Below are 20,154 nucleotides of genomic sequence, written 5' to 3'. Positions count from 1 at the left end.
AAGGGGAACCGAGAGGAGCCATGCCTTGCAAAACCCAGCCATGGGGCCAGAGCTACTCTGCAGCATGCTTCTGTCTCCCTATCCTGGTCCAGCAACTCTCTGCTCTCACTCTGACTCCTGGGGGTAAACAGGTGGGGATGGCTTGCAAACGGCAGGCAGGGGGATTGGCTGCTCTGCAGCATCATCCTCCCTTATATGGGGGGGAGGGGATTTCACAGGGGAAGATCAGCTACAAAGCGCATTGATTTCCATGGGAGTCTTTCTGTTGACTATGATGGGTTTTTGACCAAGCCCTATGCCAGCAGTATTATCAGAGGGGTGCTGCTGCCCCACCAGCAATAAGGCTGAGACTCGCTTGCTATTTAACAAATGATATTTCACAGTGCTGCACCTGCTAAGTCACAGTGTCTTGTCGATCACTGTGCCTCATGGGGATCGAGGGTACGGTTAGTGTTTGGAACTCAAGATAACTTGAGCAAGGGGTTCCCAAAATGTAACCCACTTAAAAAAAAAAAAAAGTCACATGAAGTGTTTATGGTTCTTATAACATTTTTGGTGCATGTCCTGGGCTCCAATTATGGCTCTGCTCCCCCTGCGCACAGAACTCAGACCACCCCATTGGGATTGATCTCAGCTCATGTCTGACACCCATCACTCCTCTGGGAAACAAGGTTTAAAAGATTATTCTACACAGTGGCTTGATCCAAGATGATGAGCCAGAAGAAAATAATTTGTATGTGCTGCAGTACTGGGGCTCTGGCACAAGCCGGCCTGTTTGCCAGTAGCTTGAGCTCAGAATAAGCAGGTGGCTCAAGGTGATGTGCTGTGGCTTTAAAGCCACCCATTAGCAGCATGCTGTGAGTTTGAGCCATCTCTGGAGCAGCTTTCTACGAACATTAGTTGCTTTTTCTCTGCCTTCTATAAAATTGCCTCTTGCAAGTTTTCCCCCAAGGTCAAAGCTGCTTGTTGGAGACCTGATATTTCCAAGTGCCCTGCAACGCATATCCGTATTCAAACTTTATTTTAGAAACGTTGTTGGGGAAAACAGCGTTACTTAAGTAGATGGAAGATGGAAGACTCTAGTGAGCAGCAGCAATAGGGCAATGTAATCATGACACCTACTCCTCACCCTGGTCCTGAACAGTGAGACTGGGTGTGATCAAAGAAAAGCAAGTAGCTGTGATTCTCATCAATGTCAGCATAATCAAAGGGGGTGCTGAGCAAACAAGAAAGGCACCATAATTAAATATCTATTCTAAGGAGGGGCCTGCAGTCAACATTGGCTGGTGTCAGTCAAAACACTAACACGTTTATCACAAAAATAAATGCAGAAAAAAGTCAGCTTTCTGCAATAATTCATCCAGTTGACACAAACCAAGGTGTCGTACCGTGACTGGTCCATTGAAAGGCAGGGTGGTCCAGTGCACCTGGCCTTATTATCAGCTGCCCTGTTAGGTTTAAGGGACGGCACCTGAGCCTTATAAAAGAGGAGACAACGGCAGGTGGCTGGTAGATGCCTGTAGACACTGTGGTGAGTCAGAAAGTTCCTGCAGGGCCCTGAGGCAGCAGGGGAAAGCCCCTAAAAGGGAAAACCTATGGTACAAGCAGTATTGGGAGGAAGATAGACTCTCGAGGAGGAGGGGCTTGGCCCAGCTGAAACTGGGATGAAGACTTTGTAAGTTTGAGATCTATTTTGAAAGAGCTTGTGCTGGACTAATCAAGTGGATACCAGAAGGGGAATGTTCTGAATATCTGGACTATGTGGACTTTGTAGGGGGCCCTGAGTGAAGGGGAAACTGAAGCCAGCCTTAGCAGAACCATACTGGCCAGCAGGAGATGCTAAGGGCAGGCATGCCCTTTGACACAGGGGTTCAGGACTATCAATTTCACTCTTTGAAGTGCTGTGTTTTGTGTTAGTCATGTGATCCTTTCTAAAGCAGTCACAGCGAATGACTCCCCCTTCTGCTCCCATGCAAACTGCTATAGAAAAATAGCAGCTATAATAACAAGCTATAACAAGCTATAATAAATATTATTTTTAAATATACTTTGTCCCAAAAGACTTGATTGCTGTAGAATTTTTCACCCCTGTTCAAAAGGAAATCTGGGTATAACCTTAACTGGGGTGATGCTACTGCCCCATATCATGTTGATGTGCCACGTTGGGGTGCAAGCTGAGGTCATTTTGTTAAAGGGGTCATGAGATGCAAACTCCTCTCTTCCCCCCCACCATTAAATTGGTTAAAGATAATGTTAAAAATGAAAGTGCTCTAAAATCCACATACAGAGGGAGATTATCTTGAAAACTGGCATGCCATAGCTGAGGTAGTGTTTACGGTGCAAGTTTGGCCCCCATATTCTCAAAAGGCTCTATAATCCATGTCTGTAGTAAGATCATCATGGCCACTAGCGTGCCATTAACAGGGGCGAACATTTGGTCCAGGGTATCCTCACATCCAGCCTGTCCGGTAAGGAACTGATTTTAACATTCAAATTGCTCTAAACTCCGGTTAAGGAACATACCAGGAAGCTACATTTCTGTATTTCCTGGCTTGCTGAGGTTTAAGTCTAGGTGCACTTGATGTGCTAGAAGGCTGGTCAACCTGAACTTTGCGTTAATGATGTTTTGAGGAAGTGAATCCTCTGAGTTTCATTTTGATAACTCTGAAACTGACCTAGATACTGCTTCCCAGAGAGGTGGATTAACTACAGCAGTGGGAAAGCCCTTCACTTCATGTAGGAAGCGGCACAGCTCCAGTGGCATAGATGTGCCATTGTAGTGTAGACTTAGCATGAGAAAATGGGAGACAAATAAAAAATAATTCCAAATCTGATTTTTAAATCAGTCTCATGATTGGAGGGGGTGGGGGAGGGTGTGACCTGCTTCTGACTTGAATGCCCCTGCAACTGCTTTGTACATAAGAAAGCAATCTTCCGGCTCCCAGTGACAGGCCATTGAGCTCGATAATAAATGTGTAGGTGTCTGAACAGCAATGTGCTTCCGTGGGAGTGGAATTCCCTTAGGGCCAGGTGTGGGATGTGGCAACAGGAAGGAGAGCTTCCTGTCCAATTGTGGTTCTCTTCTCTCCCCTCTCTTCATTCCCCCCAGGGACTGGGGAGGGAAGGGGATTTATGGGAATGCTGCACCGTGGGCTGGTATCTGGTATTGAAGTGGATCTTGGAGAGCACAGTTATGCAAAACATTTCTAGAGGGAGAGAGTAATTTCCTCTGTCAATTGCAGCCAACAATATTCTGCTGTCTTTGTATGCCAGGCGATTCCCTTTGTAATGGAGATTGCCTCTTAACAGACGTCTGCAAATGCAGCTGTCTAGGGAATTAGTTTCACATAATAGCAAAGAGAGAGAGAGAGACTGTAGCCAAGTCCTCTTTGCCTGGAGTGAGACATAAATCTGCCAGGTGATCAGGTTGCAGTAGAGCAGGGAAAGCACCCAGCAAAGAGGCAGATGTCAGGTGGCTAGAGTGCCTTGGGAGTCAGGACCTCTGGGTTGTCTTCCCGGGTCTGTCACTGACTCGCTGTGTGATCTCAGACAGGTTGCTTCCTCTCGCAGTGCCTCGCCTTCACCAGCAGTATAATGGGGCTAAGCCTTGCCTCGGAGCAGCGAAGAATGCAGCAGTTTGTCTGAATGTTGCCTTTGATCTCAGTTGTTAATCAAGAATTCGCTCCCATCCCCTCCCAGATGTCATTTGAAGTTTGGTTTCAAATGAACCCACAGTCTCATGTCACCTGGCTGCCTATCAAAAACAATCAATGTATTATAACTATGCAAAGCCATAAATCAGCCAGAGTTAACTCAGAACTGGGCCCAGCTAGCTGAGCCATGCTAAATTCAGTAGCAGCTGGACATGCCTTTAACCATGCCTTTGTCATTGCCAGGGTGGACTCTGATGTGCTTTATTTGGATAGATCCTGGAAGTTATGCAAATACCACCCCCCTTTTACCTGGGCAGGCTGGCATGACTATAAATTCCCAGTACTTTGTGCTACACTTTAGCTGCCAGCACGCTTTTGGGTGCAATTCAAGGTATACTATTGGTTATCATCTGTAAAGCCATGAATGGCCTAGGACCTGGGTGTTTGTGAGATCACCCCAGCAGCTGATGACATGCTCTTGTTCTCTGTTCACAGGGCTGAGTTTCTGGGGGAAAGGGCAGCAGGACATTTTTGGTTGGGGCACCCTCTGCTCTGGATGACCTTTAGACTCAGCCATTTAATCTGACTGTCGGTGATGGGGTGGTGGTTTTATTTTCAGAGGGCAGACATGGGGTAATGGTAGAGATGGGTCGGTCTTACTCTGGTGGGATGCAATTGTTTTTTCAGAGGTGATAGCTGGGAGGGTGATAGTGTTGGGTTTTTTTTTTTTTTGTATTTTTAAACACTTACAGAATTCAAACAGGCTTTCAAGAAGCCATCAAATGGTAACTGCTTTCAGTGACTAATGATCAAGGCCAAAGCTGCACAGTCCCCAGAGCCACTCAGACCATAGAGAAGGATTCTTGAACCTAACTTGTGACAGAGGGGCATTTATTACATTTCAGTGCCAATTCCTAGAGAAACACTTTCACAGTATGTCACATGATCTTTGTGCATGGAACTGTGCTCCGGTTTATTGAATTATTTAAATCCAGTTTTTCCAGCTCCTGTAACTTTTGAGGTTTGGGGTAGCTATTGCTGAAGAAATTTTCAAGTTCATTTATATATTGGAGTTCTCCACCCTCTATAGATGTTAAGGGTATGTCTCCAAGGTGATTAGACATCTGTGGCTGCCTTGGGCTACGGGGCTGTTTCACTGCACTATAGACTTCTGAGCTCAGCTGGCGTCCAGGCTCTAGGACTCTGTGAAGGGGGAGGCTCTCCCCAGTGTGGTCACAGTGGTACCAGATGAGGGTCTGATCCAGCACTGACTGAAGTCAATAGAAATAGACTTGAAATAGAATTGCCTTTGGTGGCCATCATGTTTTAAACATGGTTTTGGCTATTACATATCCAAGGTCAGTGTTTAGTGTCAAAGAGGCACTTAGAGTAGGATTCCCACTTATTTTTCTTTACTGTGTGCCAAAATAATTGTTGTGATGATGCATCACTGAGGAACAATACTATGTCCCAACCCCTAAAATAAGTTCAGAAGCCTGTTTGCAGAATGTGGGGCAGAATCAGATCCTTGGAAACTGAGCCCAGCACAGGTGTTGAGTATAAACTAGCTCTCTGGGAAGTGCGGAGATTCCTTTTTCCAGGGAGGGCACAGAAAAACTTGTTTTGTTTTCAAACAAAGTGTCACTCAGTTGAAACCACCCAGATTCATGCTGATCCTGATGCTAGATTCAGGCTTACCCTGCAGGTTAGGCCACCTGTGCTCAAGACAGGTCCTGAGACCTTGGCAAACCTGTCAAGGTTCAGGTTTGTACTGAAAGCATCACCCAGCTCCACTGACTTCAGAGTTATTCTGAATTTACACCTGTTCAAACGAGTCTAGGCTACACTAGAAAAGCATTGCAAGTACAGCTTTGCAACAGGCTAAATATAAGCACCACCTTTGACCTACAATTGTTGACTAAGAACTGAATTAGAATCTGGTCAGTGGGGTGTATATGAACACACACAATTATCGGATGAGTTGGTTTTTTTTTTTTCTCATCATCAAGCATAGGCTATAACAAAGCATTTGGTATAGAGAGGAACAGCTGGAAGATTGACATGTTTTGTATCTGAGCCAATTCAAAATTTCATATACAATCAGCTAACTTCTAATGTTCTGGGGTCTCATTGAGAAATTAAAACAAGTTGTATATATGATACATGAGAGCAAGCTTTTTGTCTGCTGCACAGGCAGCCATCCAAAGGCCCCTATAGTAACCGACTCAGTTACTAGAACTGTTCTGACATCTGATTGTACCCCAAGATCCTCTGACATACAAAGAAGTTAAAAAAAATCATAAAAGGCACAGAGGAAAAGCCACCAATGTCTGAGCAATCTTAAGAGATGTTAAAACAATAGGCTTGACTTTAGTCTCAAACTGGCTTAAACCAGGAATAATTCCCCTGACTTCAGAGTTATTCTGGATTTACACCAGTTCAGCTGAGTCAAGGCTACACTAGAAAAGCTTTGCAACAATACTGGCAAACATGCCTACTGTAGATGCAGCTTATACTGGAAAAAAGGCTTTTTCCTGTATAGTCTATACCAGTCCCTGAATGAAATAAGTTATACCAGCAAAAGCACTCTAGCTGCTGCCATTGACTATACACTAAGGCTTTTGCCAGTATAGAGATGTCAAAAAAAACAAAAACAAAAAACAAAAAAAAAACTGGCAACATTACTCTTTGGGCAAAAGTTTCTAGTGTAGATCTGGCCAGAGACCAAAATTTGGGCCAATGGATGTAATTCAACCCACAGATTCAGCTTCCATTGCCCCTCTAGATGATCATCTCAAAACCTAAACTACAAAAAATATCACTCTACAGCTTGCACACCAGTTGTTTTTAAATGCTTATCAGCATGCACAGCTTTTAGATGCAAATCTCAGTAATCTGGACACATTAAAGCAAATTCCACAAAGAGGACCCCTCCACACTCCCAAAAAAGCCAACTCCAGCTTAATAAACCAAAGTAGTAATTTATGTAGCAACAAAACTTGTAACAATTCATACAGCTGGATTCTTATTCTTGTGCTTACACTTGTACTCCAGCAGCATCATGCTGTTCGGTTATCTCCAACCCTGGTGCTACCAACACACTCCTGTGGCCCCTTTTGAGCTTCAGCTTTAAACAAACGATCATTCTTGTAAAATACCTGTCCCAAGCTATTTTGGCTGCAGCCTTCCTCCAACACGCTGGCAAGGAAAACAAAATAATGAAGATGCACTCAGTCAAGTTTCCCACTCTCTGCCAGCCTGCCTTGCTCACTTCACTCCTGCTTGCCTAGTGGCCAGGCTCAGAGAATGCAGGTGGCTGTCAGAGGAGGATTCTGCTAATTGATCATGGGCTGGTCTGGACCTGAATAGCTGAAGGGTTCTGGACACAAAGTCATGGATACTTTTATAGCAGGCACTGCCTCTTGAACTGTTGGGACCCAAGCCTCTGGCAGAATTCCAGCAGGATCTTAAGACTCCAAGCATTTCCAAAGGTGTAGGGTCTGAGTCACTGAAAGAATGTAGCTGTCGTAACTGGGTTTGGTTATTTATTGTTCTTATTTCGCCCTGGCTGCTCCCTTGGAAAAGGAAACTCTTCAGAGAAACATTTCCTCATACTTCGTTGTATTACTTCCCTTCCTCTTGGAATCACAGTGACTGCTCACCAAGATCACCAATACACCCACTTATAAGAGTCCTGTGATTTGTCAGCCAGATTACTAGGGGTGAGCCTGACAGAGAAGATCAGATCTGAAACTCCTCATCATCTGATGACTGCTGAGTCTAGAGCCAGGTTTAAAAGCTCCTGGAGAAGGGGAATAGAGCAAACTGAAATGAGCAGGGTGACCAAGAAGTGGATGGATTTAGAATAACATCTTGGCTACTGCCACAAGCTAGAATAGGACCATCACTAACTGCAGAGAACTGCTCGGTTGAATTCTGTCCTCAGTTCCACCCATGCAGACCCTCTGAACTCTATGGGGCTGCAGGGACATAAGCAAGGGCACAAGTTGGCTTAGAAGCTTTTCACTTCTGGATAAAATCTGCCCTAACAATGGTGGTGAGAGAGTTTTTGAACTATCACCACAGAAGCACATCTGAAGGCCTCAAAGCCTGAAGCAAGTGGAGGAGGAGCTAAACCAAACCCCAGAGATGACCAATGGCTTAATGTGTGGGATGAGGCTGGGAGCCCAGTTGCAAACTGGCCCCTATCTTTAAAATAGGCTTAATTGAAACCAGGGAACTGGATTACAACAGCACCTGACCTTTGGGGTATTCCACGGCCTGATCTGACTTCTACCGTTTGGACCCATGTCCAGCTGCAGCTAACCAGATCCTCTCCATTCTCACCAGTCCTGTGATGCCTTGTCTCCCATTCCCGTGTCCTCTACAGATAGACAGAACGTGCCTTCTGCTATTGGAAAAGCATGGGCCTGCGCTGCCCGGGCATGCGATCAGTACCTTGGCTTCAGTACCTTGGCCCATTCACAGCAGCCTGGGGTCCTCCCGCTGTTAGCACCAGCCTCTCCTTTAGGGGTGAGAGCTCTCCCATCCCAGACAGCTTCTCCTCTAGAGCCAGTTGGTTTTAAAACTGACGAGGTTCCATTTCTGTTGCGGGTGTTGGAAAAAGGCTAAGGCACCGCACTGTATGTTCTTGGGAGGGGGCAGCAGGGGCTAGCCTGGGGCAGCCAGAAAGCAGATGGATTCTTTCCCAGGCATCGTTGACTTTGGTGGGAGGTGTTAGTCGGGGACACAGGCCCCCATCCTGCGCCTTGCTCTGCCTGGACCAACTTCAAGGCCCCCACAAAACCCCCTGGAAGTCAGGGGGTCCACATGTTGGAGCGGGCCATCTCTGGCTGGATGGCAGGAGGAAACCCCGGGAAGGGTTTCCAACCCAGCTGGAGCTTAACAGCAAGTTGCCATGGCCCGCCTTGCTCTAGGGTGCAGTGGGCTCTGTTCGCCCCCCCCCCGACGGCTCGCTCCCTCCTCCTACCCCGCAAAGGGCTCAGTGGACCAAGGGCTGCCGGCGGAGGGAGGGAGGACAGACGGACCAGCCGCCCCGACAGACGGGCGGGGGCAGCTCAGTGTGGACGCTGCCCTGGCCGGACAGCAGCCAGCTCTGGCCCTTTGACGCTCGCTGGGTTTCTGAGGGGCCCCCGCCTCCCTGCTGCCGTCGCTGGGGTTTAAGCCCCGAGCAGGGGCCGCTGCTCCCCACACAAAGGACCCGGGGCCAGGCGCGGGGAGAAGCCGATCCCAGCCCCCCGGCGGGCTCGGACACGTTACCTCGGCTGCCACCCCATCGCCTCCTCCAGCGCGGGGGCTCGGCGCGGCGCAACGGGGCCGGGCGCTGCCCTCTCGCTGCCATTCATCCCGCCAGCGGCCGGCCACCTGTGGGCCGGGCCCCGCACCTGCCGGCCACGCCCCCCCGCTCCAAGCCACGCCCAGCTCCAGCGCTCCCTCCCTAGCGCGCTCACTCACCTGCCTGCGAGCGCGGCCGCCCGCCCCGCGGGCACCTGGACGGGGAGCAGGCAGGTGACTCACCGCTGAGCGAGCGGCGCAGACCCCTCGAGCTGCTGGCTGGTGCCTCCTCGCCTTCCCTGTCTTGGGGGGCCAGTCTGCAGCTCCTCCGCCGGGCACCAGCAGCAGTGACCGGGGCAAGGGGAGAGCCGACCTCGGGGGGCAGGAAGGGCTGCGGGGAGGATGGAGGGGTGACTGCCAGGCATGGGGAGAGAGGGAAACCCGGATCCTGAGGCAGAGGCACAGAGGGGGGAGGGAGCCCTGGCTGGGGTTGGTGAAAAGAAGGAGCAAAAGTGGGTGTGGAAAAGGCTTGTTTTGGACGCACACATGCACAGAGGCTATCATCAACCACTTCAGAGGCGAGCGGAGCAAACCGATCGTAGCCCTGCACTCCGCCCTTTTCCTGCTTGTGCCCGGCGCTGGCTGGCTTTGTGTGCGAGGAGGCAGTGTTGCCGGCACGTGTTGTTCAGGATTCCAGGAAGGTTTGATGCAGACACTGGCCTGGGGCTCGCTCACAAGCTGTAGCCAGGGCTGTTCTTTTGGGGGTTGTGGTCCAGGCTGTGTGACTGTCACCTTACCGGCAACGCACTGTTTGAATGCCATTGAACAGCACCGGTACTGCTGAGAAGAACTTGTCTGAATCCTTCTAGGATTTAACCTGAATGTGAGTGTCACCTGCTCCTTCAGGGTGTGTTACTGTCTCTCTTTTATAGCTCCTTCTTCTTAACAATGAGGGCCTACGACCATTTCTTAAGGTAAAATCGGTGGCTATGTCTTCACTGCAGAGTTTAACTTGAGTTATCGACACTCTAGTTAACTCCTTTTGAGTTAGCCTAGCTCCGGTGAGGGCAGTCACACTGTGAAATGACGCCTGAATCATATCAAGTTGTTGTGCTAGCCACTGATGAGTTGTGCTAACTTGAGCTATAGCCTAATGGCCAGCCAGCTTGAGTTAAAAGCACCACTGTATTCTGGTTAAGGGTTTTTGTGTGTTGCTGGGACTCAAGTTAGGGTCAACACTTGAGTTAACTCTGCAATGAAGAGAAGCCCTGAGCGAAGCATGGAAGTCCCAGATTCAGTCCCTGCAGATGACCAGTGAGTGCACAGTTGTACAAATCAAAAGGGTTACGAAAATCAGAAAAGCTATCCCACAGGCTTTATTCAAATGAGCACTTGAAGAACGTCTGCAGCATTCCCCCGGCTCTATTGCTCAGGAGCACATGACAGCTGTATCTCTTGGTGCTGCTCCTTTACAGTCTCTAGGTGCCTTGGGCAGGGGCTGTAGTCCTGAAGACCTGAACTCTGCCACTGGATATATTTCCATTGACTCTTGAACTTTAAGCAAGTTGGCTAAAGTCACATAGCAAGTTCAGGTTTGTCTTCACTAAACTCTTGTACCTCCAGTTATGGTAGTTAACATATATATAACGGGTGGTATGGTCCCTCCCCACACATTTGATCCAGGCTTTAAATATTTGTTTGTTACTCTAGGGAGTCCTTTAGAAAGCATAAGGGCGAAGATCAAACATTAACTTGGATCAAACGTGTGGGAAGGGTCCACATTAGCTGTTACAAACATGTTACCTACCTCCAATTACTTAGCAATCAATTGACTCAAGGTACAAAAGTCTAGTGACAAAACACCCAGACTTGCTATGAGACCTTAGCCAACTTGTGTAATCACTATGCTTCTGTTCCCTGCCTATTTGTGTTTAATGATGAAGAAAAGCATTTAAGTACTAAATACGCACACCCATCTGACAGGAGGGGTTACAAAGTTTCATTCTTCACTGTAAAGCCTTGTGAGAGTCTCTGCTGAAAGGTGCTTTAGAAAGGCAAGGTAACTCTATTATTCAAATAATTAATAGAAGAAAATCTAATAACCCTTTTTCTAGAGAGCTTCTAAATCTCCGATACCTTGAACTAGTGGCTCCATTGTAATCAATGGACTTGCTGTACACGTCCCTCTCTCAATAACGCATCAGAATCAAAATGATGGGCCCACAGATCACAAGGTTTTTGAGTTTGATCACAGAACCTAGCTCTCCTCTTCCATCAATGGGGCTAGAAAGCTATTTTGGACAACTGGACTGTGCAAGTGACTGTGCCGGCCAGATGTTGGCTGGTGGGTTTTCAAATAGGTAGCGCTAGACTATAAACACTTCACAGAACAGACATTTAACCTATCTGAGTAATCTCAGAGTGAACAAGTGAACAGCTGGAGGGGAGTGGAAAGTGCACATCTGGCTGTGGAGAAACTCACTGTCTTGGGCAGGTCCTTCGGTCACCCAGCAGAATCATTTTACTTTCTCCTAGTCCCTGATCTTTCCTGTTTTCCCTGCTCCAGTTCCCCAGTCATTAAGGTAGTGCCCCATGACAACTGTTTTCTAGGCTAAAGGTGGTGGAGATATACTGGATTTAAACACCACCTTTTACCCATGCTCTTAAAGATTGCATAAGGGAATGAGTCAGACTCCAAGTAAAGCAACAGGAAAACCTCCCTTATACAAACAGTGTACAAATAAGCAGCAAAGTAAATCAGTCCTGCTCAGCAACCTTTTTTTTCCCCTCTGTTCAGGCCTTGCTCTGAGTAGAGAAAGATGAGATGGTGATGAGATGAGATGAGGTGGTAAGAATACCTGCGACCTGTCCCTATTACTGCTTACAATGGGGATATAATTCTCTAAAACCCTAAGGCTAGATGTAGCCATTAGCCGAAGGGGGTAGAACAAATCACCAGTAACCAAGAGGTCAGATTCTTCTTGAGGGTTATAGATAGAACAAATTCAAATAATAGCCTGGCAGGAAAAGTGCCATTGAAACTGCACATGCAAGAGAGGATGGGCTGACTAGTGGCTGGAACAGGTGGAAGAGTCAGAGCTCTTGATGTCTATTCTTGGCCTGGTCTACACTTAAAACTTAAGTCAACATAGCTATGGCACTCAGGGGTGTGAAAAATCTACACCTCAGAACGCTGTAACCAGGCTGACTTCACTCCTAGTGGATGTGCAGCTAGGCTGACAGAAGATTACTGTTGCTTGGGAGGTGGAGTTCCTACAGTGATGGGAAAAACCCTTCCATCGGTGTAATCTGCACCTATGCTGGAGGGTTACAGTGGCATAGCTATGGTGCTGTAGCTATGTTGCTGTAGTCCGTGTAGTGTAGACAAGCCCCTTCTTAAGTTTGCCACTGACTTTAGGTATGTCTACACGACAGTGGCTGCAGCTGTGTTGTTATAGGGGAGGTGCTCCCTACATCAATGGAAGGGTTTTTTTCCATTGACATAGGCCATGTTTACACTACAAAATTATGTTGACCTAACTTATGCCACCACAGGTGTTAAATCACTTGTGTGTGTGTGCACATTTGGCTCCTTGTATTGGCGGTGTGAGTCCTCACCAGGAACGCTTGTATTGATTGTATCGTCAGTGTGGGGCGTTGTGGGATGGTTCCTGAAAGGTAGTAACAGTTGATGGAAGCAACATAGCATTCAAATGGCTCACCAAGTGCCAAAAGCTTTTATCTTTTAATTACCGAAAGAAGTACACCTTTACAATGCTCACCCAATCCTTCCAGTACTTGGAGTCATTGAGAGAGCTGGCAATCGGTTTTTCTTTGGTTGCTCACTGAAGAGGATGTGCAACCTTTGATGGGGCTAAAGAATTTCACTAAGTTACACTTGTGTTTGAATTTTATCAATCAGCCATATTGATGTCAATTTTTAGCCACTTCCCTAAATTAAACTACATCGCCCTGTCAAAGAATAGTGTCCCATATCTGAACAATAGGAATGAGTTCAGGACACATGGGGAACTACATCTGCTGGGCTTACGTAGGCAACCTTTCATGTCAATAGACACAGAAAGTGACTTTTTGAAGAATCAGCAGCAGCAAATGCAAAGTTTAATATAAACTCCAGCAGTCTGGAAAATTTTAAACCCAGTTGCCAAAATTACAGCAGGACTCTCAATTTAGCAGGAAACAATCTTGTGCTGTGCAACCAGCAATGTTTAAGAACTTGATTCACATTAAACTGCCTTGACCTATCACAAAATAGCATACGTCACTCAGTAAATGGCTTGCAGTTCACCCACTTGAACAAACGTCAATTTGTACTTTGAAACTGCCTTTACTGAGCTCCCGCTCCTGGAGGTCTTGGATCTCCATTACAACAGGTACCACTTCTTGATGCAGAGTATTGGTCATAATTTGAGTTTCCTAGCACACTCAAATCTTTGGTACCTTAGTTTGGGCCATAACCAAATTACAAATAGAATCAACAAAGCTATCAGTAGCACCTTCTTAAAGGTTCTGATCTTCAGTGAAACCAGTTAGAGATGATGTAGAGGCATGAAGACATCTACCTGAGGTTTTTCTAGAATCTGACCAATTTAATTAAGTTAGATATCTCCAGCAATCTCTTGACAGGATTCCCTCCCCAGATTCTTGAAAACCTGCCTAAAACTTTAAAGATCTTGGTTGTTAGAAGCAACCACATTGCTTTCTTTCAACCTGCAGCTCCTTCCTAACATGGAGGTGTTGAACAGGTGTGGGAATGATCTCCCCTTCCTGTCCTTCAGCAGCATTCCCTGCAAGGGCAAGCTTTGAAAGCTGGTTCTGAGCAAAAACAAGGTAGGTGATCTCTTATGTTCTTATGCGTTTCAGCATATGCTCTTGTGCTGGGAAGAGTGCAAAAATACCAGACTGTCATTGGAATGGAGGAAACAATAGACACACCCACTCTACTTGATTCTAGCAAGGGTTGGGGAAGCAAAGGTTACTATGCCACAGTGAGAGAGCTGTATGGGCTTAAGGTGTGTGTGGGGGGTGGAGGTGGGGCAGGGATACTTGAGATTCTGAACTCTAGTTGAGGGCAGGGAAGTAGCAGTATTACCATGCTCCAACAAGGAAGTAAGTCAATGGCACAAGGCTCTGTTAATGATTCTGACCTGCAAGCGTGGGAAGCAGTAGAGAGGGACCTGTCTTTGATGTAGGAGGATAATTCATGAATGATGATTGGCTAAAGTGAGTAGGGGAAGCAGCAATGCTACATGCCCGCAGGTGTGGGGGGTAGAAGAACAGGAATCGGTACCATTTTCTACCAGTGGGGATATGTAATAAGGAGCTCCATTGTCCCATGGAGTCCTACCCTGGTGGGAGCAGTCTTCACTGGGGAAAAGGGTAGAGAATAGGGGCGGAAATCCTTTTGATTCTATGCTTTGAAGCTTCAGTGGTGTTCAAACACCAGGAATATGAAGCGTCTTCTGTGTGTGTGTTGCTGCAAAGTTTGAAACCCCTGATCTCTATCAGAAGAAAAGACAGTTAAACACCAGGTACTCTCTCATTGCTATAATATTGAGATCCCAACAGAATGAAATAAAATTAATGAAATGCAGAGAGGTAAGGCTGCTGCTCCATTCATAACTCTCATTTCTGTGCCTTGGTGTCTTAGAGGATCTCAGATCAGTACATGCGGCTTTTACATACCAAGTGAACTGGATTCTATGATGGGATAAGGAAGAAAGTCTGTCCTTAACTCTACATTTCCTGGTTTTAGTTGGTTCGTGTCAGCCCTCCGTATCATCCTTACTGATTTGTATAGCGCAGCAAGATGAATGGCTCTTGTACACCCCATATCAATGCCAGAACTTCCATTCAAGTCAAACCATACGCGATGATGCCTGTGCATTTTCATTTCCTTTGTATATTTAAAAAAAAAATCATTAAAAGACAGAGCAATTAAAAAACAAACGGCTCAAACGGCTGTGCCGTTGATCTTTTCTTGGGGGCTTTGTGCATTGTGAAATATTATGCAGTGAGCATTAAGAAGAATGCATGAAATTCAGAAAAAAATGGAAATATTCTTTCAATGTCCAGCTTTATTCTGTGCTAAACTTGAGCACGTTGCTGACTCTATTGCTTTGAAGCCTTTACCAGATGAGGATTGTAATGTGCTTTCAGGCAACTGAAGAATCCTGCAAGTTGATATTTTGAGTCTTGCCATGAATAACTTCAGTGTTCTGAAAGAAGCCCTTGTGATGGGTGAAGGGACCCAGGTTCAGCCTTCTCCTGGACAGCCCCACTATTTGGTGCATTCCAAAGAGGAGATAATGGATCTACAGAAACATGAGTTTGAGCCAGGGTATAAGCCATCCCTTGCCAAGGATGGTTTAGCAATATCCCAACATGATGCGTGAAGGTACGTGAGCCCCAGTGTTTAGAATGGGAACGCTGATGCTGTCAGTTAACTCTTGAAAGGCTGCCTCCCTATGTAGAAAGGCTGCTGAGATACTCCAGTGATTGGCACATTGACCCAGATAGAAAGCCCTCTCCTACAGAGAAAGTTGCAGCGTTGCTATAGCAGGAACACGGTGTCACTGAACACGGTGTGATCCTGGCCCTTCAGCTTCCTGCGGAGCACTGAGTTCGCACTTCGGTACATTTATAGGGAGAGAGGGAGACTGGCTGGTTCAGTGGATTTGCAACTGGAGATGGAGCCTTTCACATCTAGGTCACTTGTTTTAATCCAGCTCAGCTTCGTAATGACAGAAATTAATCAGATGATGGCTGTTCTTCTGTGAAATGAGCTGGTAGCAGAGCTGGCATTTGAGGCTTGTGATACCTTAGGTTACAATGCCCCAATTTTGGGAGCTTTAAGGATGTGTAGGGCTAATCCTGGTTGCTAACCCATTTTGCTGTGGGGAGCAACCTTGAAAATGGAACAGACCACTAGGGCTGAAAGTCTGTTAGTGATTTTATTCTTAGAATCGTGGATTATCCATAAGTGCCCCTATAGCAGGTCAGGCCTGCCTTTTGGGGGTCATATAGCCCAGGCCATGGGTCCCCTGCATTTCTGAGGGATCCCAAGCCAGTTAGCAACTGGAAGGTGGAGACTAACATCTGAGTTGTTGATGGCTCTGGGTGGACTCAAGCTGTCTCCAAGCGCCTGGCTAATTCCATGTAGATGAATCATTAGGAGCAGCAGCTCAATAGCATGAGAGCCAATGTGGTCTGGTAGGACTAAACATGGGTCAGAGATCTAATGGCTCTGCTGCCTTGGTCAAGTCACCTTAGCTTCTTTGCCTTGGTTCCCCATCTGTAAAATGGGAATGATGACTCCTACATATCTTGTGAGGATATATTAGTTAATAATGGTGAAGAGCTATTGGAATATTATTTTTATTGCCATTTTGTCTTTGGTTCAGTACAGACTGTAACCCAGGAGACAAACATACACTGTGCTCTCTCCTGGAGACTTCAGTGTTGACCTGTCCTATTGTCTTAATATAAAATAGAAGTCACATGGATGCTCCCTGCATGTGGGGAATATAACAGCATCCACTATATATCTTTGCGTTCCCTTGACAGCCACCCCTGACCCCTACTGCTGGGTCTGAACCGCTGCTCTGGCTCCCTGAGACAAAAGAAAAGAAGGAAAGAGATGAGTGGCCCAGGATCCTGAAGGGAACTCCTCATACTGGCTTGTAAGCCCCATCTCACCTGCAAAGCCCTGGAGATATATTGTGAACTGTGGCTGGTGACAGGCTACAGTAATGGGGAGTCCGGCTCTCTTCCCAGTTCTGTGGTCTTAGAGAAAGGTAGGTGTGTATTGTTTATCATCATTTGTTTTGCAGTAGCACCTAGCAGCCCAAATCACAGAGCTGTGCCCCACTCTGCCAGATGCTGTACAAACATAGAATGAAAAGACTCCAGAGAACATGCAGTGTAAGGGTGGGTTCATACTGCAGTCACAGTCACAAGGTGTGATTGTGGCTCAAGTAGACATACTCAAGTTAGCTTTAATCTAGCTTCAGCATGGGGTAGTGCACACTGAGGTGTACTCTGCAGGAGCTTTTCACTGCTACTGGTACCTGAGCCAGCTAAAGTAAAGCTAGCTCAGGTATGTCTACTCCAACTGTAGTCACACCCAGGATGTGATTGCAGTGTAGACATACCTTAAGACAAGAAATGTAGTCACGTGTAGTAGAAATGAACTAAAAATGTAAATAAATTAATGTTTCTTAAATATACTATATAAGATTTAAATACTGCAATGAAATGTGTTCTACAGACTTTCTGTTCACATTGAAAGTAGATGAAAATTGGCTTGGAAAATGTTTTTGGGAAGAGAGCAAGAGTTGCTATTTTCTTATTTTGATGGCATGTCTGCTACCACTGGAACAATATAACTAGAGCTTGGAGGCAAAGAGTTTTTCTGTCCCACAATTTTTTTGAGATTTTGAAACATTTTCCTGTCTCAAATCAGGATAAAAAACTGAAATCTCAATTTTCATCATTCTTGTCATCAACAACAACAAAAAAGGTGAAAGTGGGTGTGTGGTTTGGATCATTCTAAATATTTCATTTTGATAATTTCAAAAATGTGTTTTAACATTTTTACTTTTATTAGCTTAATTTAAAAAAAAAAAAAAAATGTTATTGCAAACTGGATAACTGGAATTATTTGTTTAGAAAAAGTCCCATTTTAACAATTTTGAAATCTTTGGTTTTTTTCCAAAAGATTTTTGAGTCAAGAAATGTGTCAGTGCTGACTCTTTCCCAGGAAGCTTCTGCTTGTGACAACTCAGCATCTTTCAACCAAAATACCCCAAGCATTTTGTCAAAAATATTCCTGACTAGCTCTAAATGCAACAGTTCTTTTCAAAATCAGAAGTCATCTTGACATGTGACAGACAAGGTTGGCTTGTTTGCAAGACTGGAGAAATACTTACAATTAGGCTTGGCAGAATTAGAGTCACAGCGTTTAAGACCAGAAGGGATCACCAGATCATCCATTCTGACCTTTTTTATATTACAGGCTGCCAACACCTGTGTCCTAAACCCAATAACCAAAACTAGACCAAAATATTGCAAGCCATAAGAAACTAGACTATTATGTGCAAATTTGTGTCTGTGTCATTTCAATGGATAATATTGAGATTTATCTTTTAGCATTCTTGTAATCAATTTAAATGTTCACATTTGCAGGAAATTATGGGGAGGGTCAGTCAATAATTATTTAATGAAAGTAGAAGATGAGATTCAAAAAGTTAATGCTTTATAACCATTAAAACAAAAATTGTCAACACCACATATCAGAACAAACAAAGTAAATATTTTTAAATCAAACTGCAATAAGTTCTCAAGAAGCATTTTTCATACTTTGCTTATTGGTAAATCTTGTTTATTGATAGAAATATTTTGTTGGTTTGCATGTGTATGATGAAATTGACATTTACTGACATTCACCAATAAAAATCGAATCCTTCCAAGCCTACTGATAACTGCATTTTAATACAATTAGAGGTTAATGCCTTTCTTCTTCTTTTTTATATTTAGTTTTGATAATATAATCAAGATTTTTTATAAGCATTATAGTGTAAAGAAAGTTTTTATACTTAGTTTTTTACTTGCAAGTAAAATGCAGGATTTCTATTTACCAATCTGTAAAATATGATTATTAATAAAATGTATGCTGATGTTAAATTACTTTTGATTTACAATTTAAATGGTGAGATAAATTTAATTGTGATGCTGTGCAGAGATGAACACCCAAATAAGGGGGGGAAATGACTATAAGCCTTGAATAAAGAAAAATTGTCCAGAAAGTTTGGAAATGACAGGAAAAAGGAGTATAGGTGGCATGAATATTTTATTAAATTAAGTTTAGAAAGATTTTAGCAAAAAGATTTCTGAAACTATGGATTCAGTATGCCGCCTGCCGATGAAAGAGGAACAAAGCACTGTTTGATTATTATACTGGATTATAACTGGTGCCAAAGGCTATCAACACATTTCCATAAGGCAAGATTTAAAACCGTGTCAAATCAATAAAACTGTAATAAACTAACACTTCCAAGCCAGACAGGGTGCAGTTCCAGTCTTCATGGGAATCTGTGACAGACAGCTACAGTAAAAGATCTGTCTGTTGGCACCTGAGATGTGTACAAGATGATCTAGTGTGTCAGACTACTTTACCTACTCCAGGTCTTGCCACTCTTCTCCTTGTGAAGGCTGCAAAGTTGTGAGGAGAGATGGATTGGTTCGATGTTTTTCAGAGCTTTTCTCTCATTTTTCTTTCTTTTTTTTCCCTCAGATGTGTACAAGAAGATCTAGTGTGTCAGACTACTTTACCTACTCCAGGTCTTGCCAATCTTCTCCTTGTGAAGGCTGCAAAGTTGTGAGGAGAGATGGCGGTTGAGAGGGGGATTGGGCTGGAAGCCAGCTGCTCTGTTCCCTTTAGCTCCAGCCCATCCTGTTGCTTCTCATTTTCCTCACACACTCCCACATGTAATTCCCTTCCTTCTTTGGGGTTTCCTTCCTCTCCCTTCTGGGTCCTCTACCCTGAATTCCTAATCCACTGGGTCTCCCATCTCTCAAGCGCCCTCCCGCACAGACCAAAGGAGTGCCAGGGGTCCAGTTTTCTGTGGGGGTGGGTCCTGGTGTCTTCCTCCCAGCTCTGGTGGCTGCTGCTCCTTCCTGCTGGTGGCTGTGTGCAGACTCAAGCAGACATCACTGGATCAGCTTTCATGCTTCTCTTTGGAGCCAAGAGGGCTAGAAACATAACTTTTTTCTAATGGAAGCTGAGATTCTGATGTCAGCACAGCCTCAATCCTTCTATGGCCAGCCTCCCCCATTCAAATATGAGTAAGGTCCCCAAAAGTCATGAGACTGGCTTGAAAATCATGAGATTTTGAACATCTAGTAAATGATGGGGACTTTTTATTCATCTCCTGGGTCTTGAGCCTTCAGAGGGTCACGTCTCCCAGCCTTTTCTGCAACCAAAGGGCTAGCAACTTACGTTGTTTAAAACAAAAGCAGAGTCTCACATAATTGCAGGACTCCAGGAGCTGGGGCTTTGAGAAAAAAGAAAACCAAACCTCAACAGCATGAGCACTGTAATCCAACTCTGCCTCTCCAGGGCTACCCACCTCTCTCCATGCCCCTGGGATGGAGTTTCTCTCATCTGTCCTCCTGGGGGAGTTGT

The 20,154-nt window shown here is 45.3% G+C and overlaps 1 long non-coding RNA gene across 1 annotated transcript; it reads left to right on the top strand.

Annotated features, from left to right (window-relative positions):
- The first annotated feature begins 1,525 nt into the window (after window positions 1-1,525).
- LOC137166393 (uncharacterized) lies at window positions 1,526-20,154 on the top strand. The gene is made up of 3 exons (XR_010923684.1): window positions 1,526-1,675; window positions 16,536-16,765; window positions 19,264-20,154. It is a non-coding gene; the product is annotated as an uncharacterized lncRNA (long non-coding RNA).

This window comes from Emydura macquarii, unplaced genomic scaffold (assembly GCF_026122565.2).
Source record: "Emydura macquarii macquarii isolate MOO-44397 ecotype Brisbane River unplaced genomic scaffold, CSIRO-AGI_Emac_v2 contig_2846, whole genome shotgun sequence".
NCBI lineage: Eukaryota > Metazoa > Chordata > Testudines > Chelidae > Emydura > Emydura macquarii.
The sequence above is the reverse complement of the archived record's forward strand: the minus strand, read 5'-3'. Positions and strand labels throughout refer to the sequence as shown.